This window comes from Bradysia coprophila, unplaced genomic scaffold (genome assembly GCF_014529535.1).
Source record: "Bradysia coprophila strain Holo2 unplaced genomic scaffold, BU_Bcop_v1 contig_232, whole genome shotgun sequence".
Classification (NCBI taxonomy): domain Eukaryota; kingdom Metazoa; phylum Arthropoda; class Insecta; order Diptera; family Sciaridae; genus Bradysia; species Bradysia coprophila.
Window position 1 is genome coordinate 19,231,904 of NW_023503493.1, and position 15,085 is coordinate 19,246,988.

Here is a 15,085-nt window from a genome sequence, read left to right on the forward strand (position 1 = left end):
TGATAGTACCACCAGACTTTGTACGCTGAGCAAATGTTTTTGTTTAAGGTGAAATACTTTTTTTATACAATATTGTTGTGGAGGGTGTGGTTGTTATTTTACCATTAAAACACTCTACCAAAAATTAGGGGATGTCTAGGATATTATAAATTCTCCAGCCATAATGACTGAAGCATAAACGTTTTCAAATGAACAACACTCTTGGCTATAGAATTGAAGGTCTTCCGTGATTTGATATTGTCAATCAACTGCTATCTCTCGTACGTGATTTCATTTGCAATTTAATCATGTAATAGCAGCTTTAAGAAAAACAGGTGCAAAATCAATGTAACACAATGTTGTATTGAAGGTGACTAAGCGATAGAGATACGAGATGCACGTGCATGTAAATGTGTTCTGACAATTAAACAGCCTCGATGAAGCGGGTAACAGTGGCAGAGTCGTTTTGTCGTTGCGTCATTTTGCGACAAAGTGGTTCAACGAAAAAGTGACAGTTGAGAAAATTCTAAATTAGATTTTTTGTTTTGATGTGGTTGTTGTGATGATTTTTCGTTTTCTTTCGTACAAAAGTATGAAAATTTGTGATTTCATTATTAATAAGCTTTCAATATACTATGTAGTAAAGTTCGTGTATAGTGTTCTCCAAAAAATTAAAATCCGTGTTCAATGTTCTCATAAACATAAACATCAAAGGCTAAATGTTCTCCAAAAATGTCCTGTGATTGATTTAAATAAGATTTTCTCAGTTCAGGTTTGTGCTGTTGCGAGCATTAGCTATGAACAATTACGGGCGTTAGCTAGGAACATTTTGAATATTATTTTGCACAAAAACCTCAACCCAAGCTAATTTAAAGCCTCAAACCAACCTGATTTAAATTAGATTTTATCGTTTCAGACAAGGTTTGAGCTGTAGTGAGCATTACTTAGGAATATTTTGATTATTTTTTGCATTCAATCAATTAAATCCAATTCTAAAAACTTCACATTCAAAAATGCTGCGCTAAAAAAAATCCAAATTTTACGACAGAACCACTTTGTCGCATTTTCTCATGTCGCAAATTTCCGTCTCTGCCACTGTTACCCGCTTCATCGAGGCTGTTTACTGACAATTATTGTAGTTAGTACATTATTCCATCGTAAGTATCATTTTGAGAGGTGCACATGTGTTCACTGAAAATGTTGTTGTCATATAACTTTTCTGAGAAGTGGCACCGAAGGTATTGTTTTGGGGTGTACTGTACATCCTTCGGTTCTAGTTGTGAACGTTAGTCGGATTCAAACATCGGTGTGAAACTCCAGACATTTTTCATTGATTCCTAAACTCACCAAACCATCGAACACCAAGACAATTTATATTTTCTCAGCTCACAGCCAAATTTAATAAAAGTTTTATTTGGGGCAAACATCTTATACGATTCCAATTAACCATTGGATTGGATAGTAGAGTGGATGGTTTCTCGTCCATTTATTTAGAATTTATTGCTGTAAATAGCTGCTACTCCAGACAGAACGTACACCCCAATATTAACGATAACACTTAGCACATCGTATACAGTGTAGGTTTATATTCTAAATAATGTTTTCTCTTATAGGTCTAGAATGTCGTTATCAAACATTAAGTATTCTAGGTGTTGTATAAGTAATGGTCAAAAGTGGTAAATCGTACTCTCTATGTAAAGCACTGGAAAATCGTTTAAAATGGGAGTTTCTTTGGCTTAAAATTTAATGCCGCTTTTTATTTATATGCAGCAAAAACAGCGTGTCGCTTTCTTTTTTTTCGAAAGTTTCTCTTTTTTTGCAGCTTCGTAGCTTATTTATTTTGCTTATTTATTTAGCTCTTTATGTTTAAGTTTAAATACACTTTTTCCAGTCTAGATTGTTTAGTCATATATAAATACATACAGCAATACGGCATCTGTATTCCTACCAAATGGCACCAAAAAAAAAAAAAGATTTTTTTTGAAGAAGATTACAGATATGCGGAATAATATTATACTTTATCTGACTCAATTTAAAATTGGATTACAGTTTGCGCCGGGTATATTCTTTTCGCAGTCCTGACGACCCTCACCATTTAATGTAACGAAATAGTCCTAATGTTTCTGTACAACATTTGTAACCTGTCGCGTTTGATACACTAAATGGATTTCTCTGACATTCTACCGTTTCTGGTTCGAATGTACGCCTGATTGAATTTCGCTCGACTTTGCTATTGAATTTTTAAGCAGAAAAATAGCAAAAAGATTATTGAGTTCGTGCGAGGCTCCATATGGAGTCCATATATATTGTGGTGTTTGTTTCAGTTTATAGCACTGACATTATTGCACATAAAAATGCAAATCCAACTTAAAATGATTTATAATTTTTACTGAACATTGTACAACAATGTAGTTTTCCTATTTTAATATGATCATTTCAATTGACTCAAGGCAAAATGTTTTGTTTTTTTTTTTTGCGTTGTTCAGTTGTATTGGGTGCAAGGAATTATTTATGTGGTTCGTTCATAAATTATTATGGCAATTGCCGCAGGAGATAATGTTCATATACCTTTGCTATTTTTATACGACTCACCGGTGGTACGTATCCTAAGGGCGGCTGATATTATCATTAATAAAAGCAAATATTTGGAGCAAATGGAAGGGTTCATTAGTACATTATAAAGGTTGACACTAAATGATTGCTCATGTTGAGTGAATTAAATGTGAGATTGCATTGCAACCGGATTTTGTACAATAGAATCCCCGCGTATGATCCTTTCAGGAACACATTACCAAAATGAAAAAAAAAATGTTTCATCAAAATTCGCATTGCCTGAACCATGGAAAAGAGTTTCCAATTCAATTTGCTCCTAACAGAAATTGTTTAGTATATCAGCATGTTATCTCATATTACTGCGGGTGACGCTTATATCCACAAAAAGGATGTTTTATTTTTCTTGAACTTAATGGATACGTACGTGCGTTTTTCCCTACTTCTTTATTTTCCATGAAAACTTATACTTTCAGCTCCATTCGTGTTTATGTAATATAATCAAAAGCACACACCATGTTATGTTTATGTGGTGTTACTATTACAATAAAATACTTTTAGAATCTCAACTTCAAAACTTTTTTGAGTATCATTCAGAATAATATATTATATGGCATACTAAAAGCTTCTTTTTTCGGATAGATAGGTATACGTCGTCGACGACCTACATTGTATTGATGTAGGTTATAGGAGTTATAGTTTGGTTGCTGTTGAATTTATTTCTAACAATACGTTTGAAGATAATGTCCTTCTGATGGGTTGGTTAAATGTGGAACATTATTTCTATATAGTATATGTGAGCAAGTGAACAATGTGTAATTCATACGATGTGTCTGTTGTTGAGGAAGATTCACTGTACTCCATTTATTTTCCCATAACTTGTATCTGTGAAATTTAATTAACAAAACTATTCCTGAATTAATTCAGAAATATTCGCTTCAATACTCCATTTTCATTATTTTAGTCAAAAACCAAGAAATAATTTTCGTCTTTTTTGCCGTCTCTACATCAAAACGGAAGTTATTCGTCTTTCATGTTCTATTCGTTTCCGCAAAGAAATATTATACGTCGTAAGTGTACAGAAGCGGGAAAATAGTTGTCACCATTCTTTCAAGACTGGAAAACTTTTTGAAAAGTCTGTGAAGAGAATTGAATTTTGTTTGAAAATTAGTTTATATTTTCGCAAATATATTTATGCAGCTTAGCACACGAGACACGACCATTCAAGATAACGCTATTCACTCCTTTTGTTTGAAGTGTTTTAATAATGTGAATGAGCCGGAGTTTTATTTTAAAGTTTTATTGTGAAAATTCCTAGTATATTTGAGAGCTGTGTGATATTTGAATGGATGACGATTATTATATTATGGTGCTCATATAGAACATTTTAGAGTTAATGAGATGGAAATTTGTCGTAACATCATTTCTAAATGCATATGAAATGCTTTTCCTTAACGCTTTTTGTGTCACCATAAAGTCTACCATTTGAAATGTGACAATGGGCATTCATTACTTTATCTTGAGAAGCATTATTACTCAATACCTGCTCCACATTTTATTCATTTTCGCTTACCTGTGCGACGATAGTACATTGTCCCGTAATGTTAACATCATGTTACATATACGCAAAAGTGTAAAATGACTCACGCCCTACTGAAATATAATTTGATTGATTCAACGTATTGCTGGAAACTAAAAATTGGTTTTATTGGTTGTTGAGTCAGAATTTTCCAAATAATTTGTTTGTCCAATTAGTGGAGAAAATTTAAGGCAAATTGAAAAACGCTTTGATGAGTCTAAAATTAACTCACGAAGCAAGAACAGATTAACATTTCTATAGTGCCTCATCCACAGCATTGAAATTCATAATGACGTCATAGCTCTAATTTTTGCACAAGAAAAGATTTTTTCGAAAGAAGGTTTTTATTCTTTATCTTTTCATTTATTAAGCAGCACCTTTATGTTTACGACGGTCGAAGTATGAAAAGTACGTGATTAGCCTAGCCTTTATAGCTCCTCATCGGATACACTTTCACGAAATACTATTACCTTGCTATGGCTTTTTGTTATACCGTTCGAATCGCATTCAATAAATTATAATTTCCGACTCTAGGCCATTGTGCCTTTCTATTTTATTGCAACTTTCTTAAGTAGAACGTGCACATCCTTATTTCTCAGTCTCTTAACGCTTTCCACCTAGGTTAATAACAATAATAAACACAATTAAAATATTTCCGAATACGTACAGACGTATACGTACAGTTGTTGCAGTACAATCTAAAACCTCAAGCTTTTGTTGGAAAAATAAAGTCTTCGTCTTATCTATAGATATACATACATCGAGGTACAATGGAACGTTTCACTTAATTAGCCAGTTATAAAAGTTAAAATCATAATCTTGGTGAAACTTTAAGCGTAGCGCGAGTAAAACGTTGTTATGATTTAAGTTTTGAGGAAATATTTATTATAATAATTTGTTAATTTGGGAAACTGTTGCCTCTAATGTTGCTTGTTTCATTTTGTAACACTATGTTTTTAGAGGGATGAGAACTTAGACACAGAGGTAAGCACAACGGATGCCAAGAGCAGGTTATGCCTTTGGTTCTCAATTCATTTATTAATATAAAATGTACAGCTTTGTGTCCAAATTCAATTTTATAAAATACTTCTTCTGTTCGGTGAATCATTTCACATTCACCATCACTTCATACTTGACACAATAAAAACAATTCTGTGTCGTACTCAACGTTTCAAGATTACTTAACCTCTCGCTTAATTTTCACAACAAGTATTTTTCACAGCAGTGCTTCTAACTAAACTAATAGATGTCTTCATCCTACTTAAAATTTCATAGTTACCGCATAGCAGCACATTCCAAGTTTGTGTATAAGTTGTACGTAATTTTCTAAATTTAGTAAATCCCTTCATTAAGCATGCCCGATCCCGACACATTCACTTAATGCCTGAAATAAAATCGTCCTGGGACAACAACATGCTTTTAACATAAGAATTTTCACATAAAATGCAAATTTTGAGCAGAATGCATATGAACGAAGAAGAAAATTAAACCAAGTTATGTGGACTGACTGCAAGTATTTCGATGAAAATATTCCAGCGACCGTGGGTGGAAAATAAAATTCCTTCTTTTTTCGGTGGTAAATAAGTGTGTGAAAAGAAGATGTTCGTAAAAAAAACTGTGACAAAAACAAGAAAATATTCGGAGGGAAAATTAGTTCACCAATGTATCTAATCTGTAAATTCCATTACATACCGAATTGTGTTTGGGGACGCTGAAATTACATTTGTTTAGCTGGTTGTTTATTTATATCGAGAATGGAAATCCAGTACATTTTCGGTCACACCAAACAAATTGTATTGTTTCCGAAAATAAACATTTTAGGTCTCTATTTCTACGTCTAAATCCGAAATAGGAAAATCTAATGGGATTGCGACTACAAGCTATTATTTTGTACAACTACATGGGTCATAGATTCGATTGATTTTCTGGCATAGACTTTGTTTGGATATTAAATTTATGGGACCATTCATATTCATCAATGAACCATGGCTTTATACACATCTTCTATGTGTGTGTTTTTCGTCCTGATTCGTGCGAGAGGAAAATATATCCGATATTTTGGACAGATGTTTGAAATAGCATTTATTGGATCGTATTAAAACATGATTTAATATATTGGAACATATAAATAGCAAGATTGGAAGGAAATTGGGGAAGCGTCATGAAGCTCTCAACGCTGAATATAAATAATTTCAACTGTATTGACTTCTGTATAGCAGAGAGTGGATTTAGGACAAATAATAGAGGATTATATGTGAAATCGGTGAATATATCTTTATTTATATTTTTCGATATTTTGGCACAAAACCCACAATATTTTGGATGTAGCTTTATACGGATAGTAAAAGCAATACGATAAATGGTCTCCGGTAATAAGTGCATTGGAAGTCTGCAGTTAAATTGTTTTCAACTTGTAGGTCAAGTCAGTTTAAGATAGATACTGTCGTAAAGTGTCTTGTGGATTACTTTGTATATCCTCTGGAATGACTTGAAATGCGGATTTGACCAAAGTTAGTAAGATTTAAGGTAAAAATAGGAAAATTCAAGTTCATTCTCCTCAAGCGTCCCAAAAAAGAAGTGACAAAATTTCAAATCTTAATTTTCAAAAAAGAATCTTCAGATTTTACTTAGCACAAGTTGTTTCCTGGAAATTTACTGTGTGACATACTTACTTGGACTGTAACACTGTATGATGTACGCTTGGATTTACCCCTAGGACATTAAAAAAAAGATTCTCGATTTTCGGCAGAGAAAGGTTTTTTTGGATGATATGATATTCGGGATTAATTGTCATTCATTGGCGCACCTCTAAGGTTTCTCCTCAATATTTTCTGTGCAGCTTGCGATAAATGGGATAAATGACTAAACCAAAATGGTAGTCTATAAGGAAAAGGAATGGCATTGCGTCAGTTTCGCCTTCTCGCTCGCCCTAAATTAAGCTGAACTCTTGCTGTAGTTGTTTTCGAGACATGTGCTTAGTGCTGTTGATTTTCAAATGAGGCGCAGTCCGTGAAAAATCATTCAACTGATAAAATTCAATATTTTTGGTTTATTTTCAAATGACAAATAATGATCATTATAAATTGAAGTGAAATCGTCATTGGAACGCGATTCTATTAAATTTATCCAAATAATTCTAATTTATCGGATTCACATTAAACGACACTTTAGTTATAAAACAAACACAAATTTCAAACTGTAAATATAAATTATTTGAATATTTCAGTCGAAAATTTATTTAATTTATTTGTCCATGTTTATCATGTTGCGTATCCATAATTTAACGACACATTAATTTAGGATGATGCTTTCATTCAGTTTCATTAATTAACAGTAACGTACAATAACACAAACAAATCAACGTCGATAGAGTTATATGAACACTCTGTATTTGTATTCCGAAGAGAATATTTCACGCAACGCTTAAATTACTCAAATTTTCTATGATTTGAAGTGGAAATGGAATGTAAAATTGAACGAACCGAATAACTTCTGTTTACTTTCGAAGGTTGTTAAGAATGTAAAATAAAGGATTTTTGATGAAGTCTTCTTTTGCTTGCTCTTTGTTGAGGTTGATTCGACAGCAAACTAATTGAACTTTCAATTAATCCAATTCTACTTAAATATCCTTTTTTTGCAAATCTACAAAAATTGTAGATATAAGTGAAAGTCTGATGTATTCAAGTACTGAGAATTTTATTTGGAAACAGCTATGAGATTCTAAAGAGGAAATACCTAACAGATTATTTTCGGTAAAAAGCAAACCAATTTGTTCACTTCACAATATCCTCCAGATTATTTCCGATCGAAACACTTCCACGGCAAGAACACTATAAAAAGACAAACAATAATCAATTCAGATTCGAAAAAATGCATATCAATTATGTGAACAGCTGTTGTCTTTCATATGTTCATCGAGACATTCCATCAATTTCCATATTTGATTCAATTCTATCCAATCAAAAATGGAAATAAAAAACCGACTATAACTACACTCTGAATGCAATTGTGATAAGCGATATATTTAGTACTCGTTTCTGTCACTTGTCTTTCAGTACGCTGACATATTGGCCGAGTTTGTGGCAATATGATGCATATGCAGAGGTAATTTACATAGCTCAATTTGCATAATAAATGACGAAAATACGGAGTTGTATAGCTACAGATTTCACAGTTTCAAGTCCAATTCTACTATTCGTCATGTGGAAAAGATCTCTCTCTCTCTCTTTCTATGGCTATTACGTTGAATGCGCTGCTGTTCGTACTACCCGAAATTCTGAGCGGGTAGAAAACGGCAAAGGGTTTGCCCATGTCTACAAAGTAAATATGAATTCTATTTCCAATTATATTGTACAATATAAAAATGATGCATCAGTACCTCGTGATGGCAGAAATGTTGATCGTGTTACTTTCTTGTTGTTGCTTTTTTTTGGGTAAAACCACAAATTGTTTGTTTATGTGTGTTCGTGCGGTCAAAATGCGGAACTTTGAAGTATCGTTAATTGTTTTGTCACGTGTTCATCCGAACGTGATGGTTGCCATTGATTTTTGTTTTTGCGTTAAATTTATTTATTTCCCTAGCCAATTCGGTCGTGGATATAACTTAATGTTACGCAATGTACATGAGAACAAAACCGTAGGACCGTCTCTGGCGATAACACGATAATTAACAATATGAAGCATAATTGGATTGTCGTACAATGCAGTATTTTTGGTAGGCTGTAGGCACTTAAATAACCCAATAAATCATGTATAAGATACAATAGCCTGATGCAACAACAAGATATTGTTGAGTAATCACTCTAATGGCGTACAAATTATCTGCAACTAATATCATATTCGTATAGCAAATGACTCTATAAACTCTATAAACTCGCTTAGAATACATTAGTGGGAATATCTGCAATATTTCGAAGTGAACGGTTACAACACTACAGGAATAAATGCATTGTCTTCCGTTGCTTGCTATTTCAACCGCTCAAGTCGTGATAATTTAAAACCACATTTTTTCCACAGCCACGTAGATTTCATCTGTTTAACCAGCACATGCCATAAATGCTTTACCATTGCTTATATTGAAAAAAAGAGCACCAACCCACCAGTCAACGGTTTACATCAATAATTTGCAGAAAATGATTTTTATTTTCTCTTCGCCAATTCCTTCTTTCTTTAAAGAGCATCCTCTAAACGTATTTATGGTTTGCCGGTAAAATACCAACGTTGGAACGGATCCAACAGCAATCAGTGGCAAAAGTCATTATAGTGTGGACGTTTCTTTGTTGTTTTTGTCTATCGGAAAAAGGATCATACTAAGAGTACTTAGCTGGTTTTAAAATGCACGGCACAGTGACCGAAAGCCACTTGTAATTGAATTTTCTCTTGTAAATGAATTTCTTCAATTGACTCTTCACTCGCTTTGTGCTGGAATGTGACATAGTAACAGATACAAATTAAAGCAGAGATCTAACAACCTTTAGGGCAACGTTTGAGTGTTGAGTTTTTATTTCACAAAGTACTTTTTCTCGGTAGAGAAAATATTTTCTAGAGAACTCGAATCTTTTTTTCTTTTAACACTTTGATGAAATTTAAGTCAAGTGGCATAATATTTACTGAAAGGTGTAAAGCGTTTTTCCTGTTATTTAAGATGTTTTCAGGTGATTTTGTAAGAACAAGTATCGAATTTCAAACTAATATTCCGTCTTGTACATACCTTGATTGTCATCAACTCTTACTGCTCTCCATTATAAGGAAAATTCTTTTGTTGTCAGTGAAAACTCGAGATAGGGTTCACTTCATTAAATAAATGGAAGATCAACAAAAACTTGCCCAACTAAGTCCCAAGTCGATGGATCTTTTTCTCAAATGGCATCAGTCTAGCCAAAATTAGGATTTACTAGGCTTCAAGTTGATAAAAAAGAAACTTTTTCAAAGTTTTTAGATTAGAACATTATTGATATCGGTATTCGAACCGAACATCTGACATGAAGGTTCGCACTCACTGAAATTTTCCATACGAACTTAACAAAGAATGTGCCATGTGATGTATGTAAATATCACAATTCCTAACCTTTTTTCACCATATAGAAACACTACAGGGTATTTCAAGTGGATTACAAAAATATCTCAATTCCACAAAAGACCAATTTTCATGTGATTTCTAGTTTGGAAACATCTAATGAATTACCATTAAATAGCACATAGTACATGGTCCAGATGGGTTTTCAAATACTGTAAACACATTTTAATAAACTTTTAGTGAAGGTAACAAAGATTAAATTTCTATCTCTGAAATGGTTTTTCGTTGAAAGTTTCCGAAATTGTTTCGCTTATGACTTTTCTAATTTCAATGTGGTCGACAAAGATCCACTTTAATACATTCTATACAAATACATTTTATACTTAACTTATATGCAGTGATGGTAAAGGTTCTCAGGGCAGTGTGTATGTTGTTGCTGCTGGATAATTCATATACCATTGGATACAATATCCATGTATAGCTACAGTTCAAATATGTTTTGCATGTACGTTTAAAATGTTTTTGCTCAACTGCTTTGAAACTTAATGCGAAGATATTTCGGGATAGCAAGAAAATATGCTTAACATGTTGAATAGAACATTATTGAAATCATTAGAAGGAAGTGCACGATAATATACCGAAACATGTACCACATAAATGTAGCAATACCTATATTCAGTAATAGAAACCATAGACAAGAGGGTAGATTTCGAAACTTTTTTTTTTCAATTAGACGACAGACGAGCAATAACCGATTTCTCCTCTTGGTCTTTGTATTTGGACTAAAAGTTTTTGTTGTTCAATTTAGCAATTTGTTCAATTTGTTAACGAAAAAAGCTAGTCTGATGCTCACTGACCTCGAGAGGGAAACAAAGTATGCCGATTTCCTGTTAAAAGCAAAATACCATTTTCTTTCTCGGAAACACCTTTCTAAGTAAAACTAAAATTTCTTGATTTTCCACATGTGTTCCAAGTTTTCCAAAAATTTATTTACACGAAAACATACCTTTATCTAAACAATCTTTAACCTCAACATGACCAAACCTCATCTTATCCATTCCCATTAATCATCTGCCATATCATATTACATTGTGAAGGCTATTTTTCATTTGAGCATTGTAATGCTGTTCCTGCTATAACATACCATGTATAAATGATAGATGCTTATGATGATTATTCCGTCTGGTACTTTTTATTAAAAAGAAAAGCGAAAAACGAAACTATATGCAACCGTGAAAGAATAAAAAGCAGAAAAAAAAACTAAAGTCTTTTACGGACCAATTTCTTTTCATATTTTATGCGATATTTTGCATAACAAAAAATCATCCTTCATGTAAGTTCATTTCACATTTTCAATATTATACCTTTTAGCACATAAAGTATGGGCTTGTAGTTACATAAATAATATAACACTCCAAGCATGTTTCTATCTGAACGATTATGTAAATTATGTGAGGCCTACATAACTTTCTTTTTTTGTTCATCTAAACGGACCGGTGTGTGTACATTATACTGTATACTCATGCAGATGAAGTATACGTATTTTGCAGTGTGGATGAAAAAAAAACTTTAACTCAGCTGTGTTTTTCATAGCTTTTGCAGTCATTTCGTTTTATGATTTAAATGGACATTTCCAAAGATGAAATATATTATGCTAGCTGCGGAAACGTTTACGAAAAATTATTGATTTTTTTATCTCGTTTTAAATATAGACCGAACCAGTACATTCACAATCCGAAAACGCCTTTTTATACTTAAATTGAACGTAAGCTGTTGTTGAATAAAAAAAAATCCCATCTAAAAATGCGGAAAATATTGAGAGAGAAAAAAATTATGAAATCAAACAATTTTTTAGCAAATTCCATCGAAATTGATTTGTATTTTCTCTCTTTTTCGTTGCAGGTACGTTTCTAAGACAGCACAATCGAAACCATAAATTGACTACTGAACTTGAAAAAAAAAACGTATGTAAGGATTTTGCGAACATCAGGATAAACAATTCCGATAACAGATGTTCTACAATAAAAAAAAACGCTAAATGCAAATCTGGGTAACGTAAATAAACCAACAAAAATAACAATTTAATTGATTGTACGATGTATGGTGGCCAAACAATTGAAAATATGTGTGCGTGTGCAAAAACTCGGCTAATTTAAGGGAAGGTTGTAAAGCAAAACATTTTCCAATTTTGGTTGCCACAGATCATTTAATCCGGTTGTGTTGTAGATTGTGTTTGGTTTTCGGGAAATTCAATACAATGATTATTAAATCAGGGCATTTTTTGTGATTAAATGAAAAATTGAATACGTTCGGTTGTTTCAAATGAAGAATAATGCGTTAATAGCTTTGCGTTGATATTTTTGTAAAAAGATTGCAAAAGATTATAAGAGGGCTTATCAACTGTTCTGTTTCCTTAGTTTTGTACCATATTTCATCATTAGATTTATTCGATGAAATTTAAGCTTTATTCACTTTCGTGCTTAGTTTAATAATTCATGGGAAAATAATGGATGTATAGCATGTTGTTATTGAAGAATATCAGTTTCTCGGGTTTCTCTATTCATTTTTTTACTACAACTATAAGTTACAAATTATCTTGATGTTTGCATACCATAACTATGTTAGATTATCTCATACCTTCCCGTCGATGTAAATAAATTAATTGAGCAACTTTGATACTACTCTTCGGTAATACTATAGGCAATGCAAGTTGCGATTTTTATTCGAGAATATTTCGTATATCCAGCATTTCCTGCATGATAAAATTGACAGAACTATCCAATTATATCTAATTCTTTTTATTATTAACCCCAGCAAACCTATATACTACACTTCGAATGTGGAGATCTGGTGTTAACAAAGCTAAGGGCGGCGTTATCAGGCTTGATGTTTACTTACGCAAGGACGAAATAATTATATTTCTAATAAACGATTTGACAGTAACTCAATTCAATTTTATACGCAAAATACTCAAATATAAGTCGCAACTTGGGATACGTTTTGTATCAAATTAATGAAATTAAGTTTTACACTCAGTCCTGATCCTAAGCTGTGGCATACAGTTACAGTAAGCGGAAAGTCTGACGCCCTAATTGTGTCGTTGAGGAATTTAAAATTCAAATACTGAAAGTGGTTGAAGCACCAACTTTTATCGATAAAAATTGTCGCAAAGTTTATTTATCATAAAAATTACTCGAAAACGTTATTCGAATATTGCAAAGAATTGACTCCACTTCCAGCATTTTAAGTTCATAATTTTTCCAATTTTAGCATTCTACCGTAAACTAAACTTTCAAAAAGTATTAACTCATTACCATAACTATAGCACAATCTCAAGGGGGTTATGTTGAAACATATAAACGAAAATATATGAATTCAATTAATTAAACTTATCAAGTGGAGAGAAGAAACACAAACGAAAGTGAAATTTATAACATCAAAACACATTTTTTTAAACATTTGTTTCAATTAGTATACTAAAAAAATGTTTTTCAGTCTGTTTGCTGGTGCAGATTTATCCAACTTCGTACGATATTTTTCATTTTAACGATGTTTATTAAATTAAATTATTCTACTAAATTATTGGAAAAACTTCTGAATAAATTTTGTATAAAGGATTTTAAGCTGATTTCTATCTCTGCACCATCGTTCACTATTGAAATATTGCTTAAATGCATCGTCAATCATGCGAAAGGCTATCATGCTTCAGTGGGAAGTCTAAATTTGTGAATTAATATTGAGTATCAAATAGTTATTATACCGACACTTATATACTAAACAGGCTACAAAATTAATTCAAAATTTACGGAGAAACATGCCCTCGATGCCCTCCTTAATTAGATCCACGATAATACTCTATTGACATCACATACGGGTATTTATTTGCAGCGAAATATTTTTACTCATTCAACTAATGCTGCTGTAGTTATATTATGCCTGTAATACATCTATCTAGTCTAGTTTTATAACTACGAACGTTTCCATTCATTGTTCTTTGTTTAATTTCGAGAAAACATCTAACTTATGCCCGACAAAAAATTACACAAATTTCAAATCTTCGTCTTCATCACGCCCTTAACGATGTCCATTCTGGGCAAAATTCTTTTTACACCAAAACCACAAATGAAATCCATAAAAAAGTGTAGGTACAAGAGGTGCAATTACAATACCTTCTCGTAGCTAGTCACCATAAATCTATACGACCAGAGCCACAAACGTCTATCTCGCCTATTATGCTGTGAAAAGAAAACCGACTTTTTGTGTTGAACCAACTTTGTCGTATACCTTTTTTGTGTGTATATGTATGCTGTCTATACGTTGAAGCAACTCTTTACTTTCTATGCTTTTTATGTTGAAAACCCTAATTATAAAAAAGGTTTTATTCAACCCATTCATCCTACACCATTCCTCCGATCGTAGCAGTTCCATCCATACGCAGGTACATCACACAAAAAAAGAACTAAATCTGATTAACACTGACTTATGTAACCGCATGCATGAATAAAACAGCACATCCTTATACAGAACTGGTCTACTTATAGGACACTCTTATTTTTGCTGATACTTTTATTTCATATTTTATTAAAATACCAAGAGAGACATCGCATATAGATACATAAACGTACTCTAATGTATACTTGGCTCTCGATCTCGATAGATATAAAATGATACTACTTATAGCTTGTGTCAGTTGTTCCTATAGCATTACTTGGCTACTGCAGGTCGCTCGGTTCTTATTTTACGACGACGGAACAAACAAAACTTTACGTTTTACAAAACAGATACTAAACACCAACAAAAATTTAAAGAAAAAATAAAACCAGAAACCAAATGGAGAAGCTTTCGTTATTTAGTAATCTGACATTTTGAACTACATGAAGGTGGTTGGAGCCAGGAGAGTGTGCAAGGGAAAAGACATACAAATAGAAAAAATAACAACCCAACAACACTTGATGCCCGTG

General features: G+C 32.6%; 1 protein-coding gene and 1 long non-coding RNA gene across 6 annotated transcripts in view; one reads left to right on the plus strand and one right to left on the minus strand.

Annotated features, from left to right (window-relative positions):
- The window catches only part of LOC119075844 (neural-cadherin), a 280,539-nt gene that overhangs the window by 152,252 nt on the left and 113,202 nt on the right, over positions 1 to 15,085 (plus strand). The window lies entirely within an intron of this gene.
- On the minus strand, positions 608 to 10,387 carry LOC119075848. Its single transcript, XR_005087483.1, has 3 exons — positions 10,375 to 10,387; positions 9,625 to 9,629; positions 608 to 1,102 (listed from the first exon to the last, which is right to left on the minus strand). It is a non-coding gene; the product is annotated as an uncharacterized LOC119075848 (long non-coding RNA).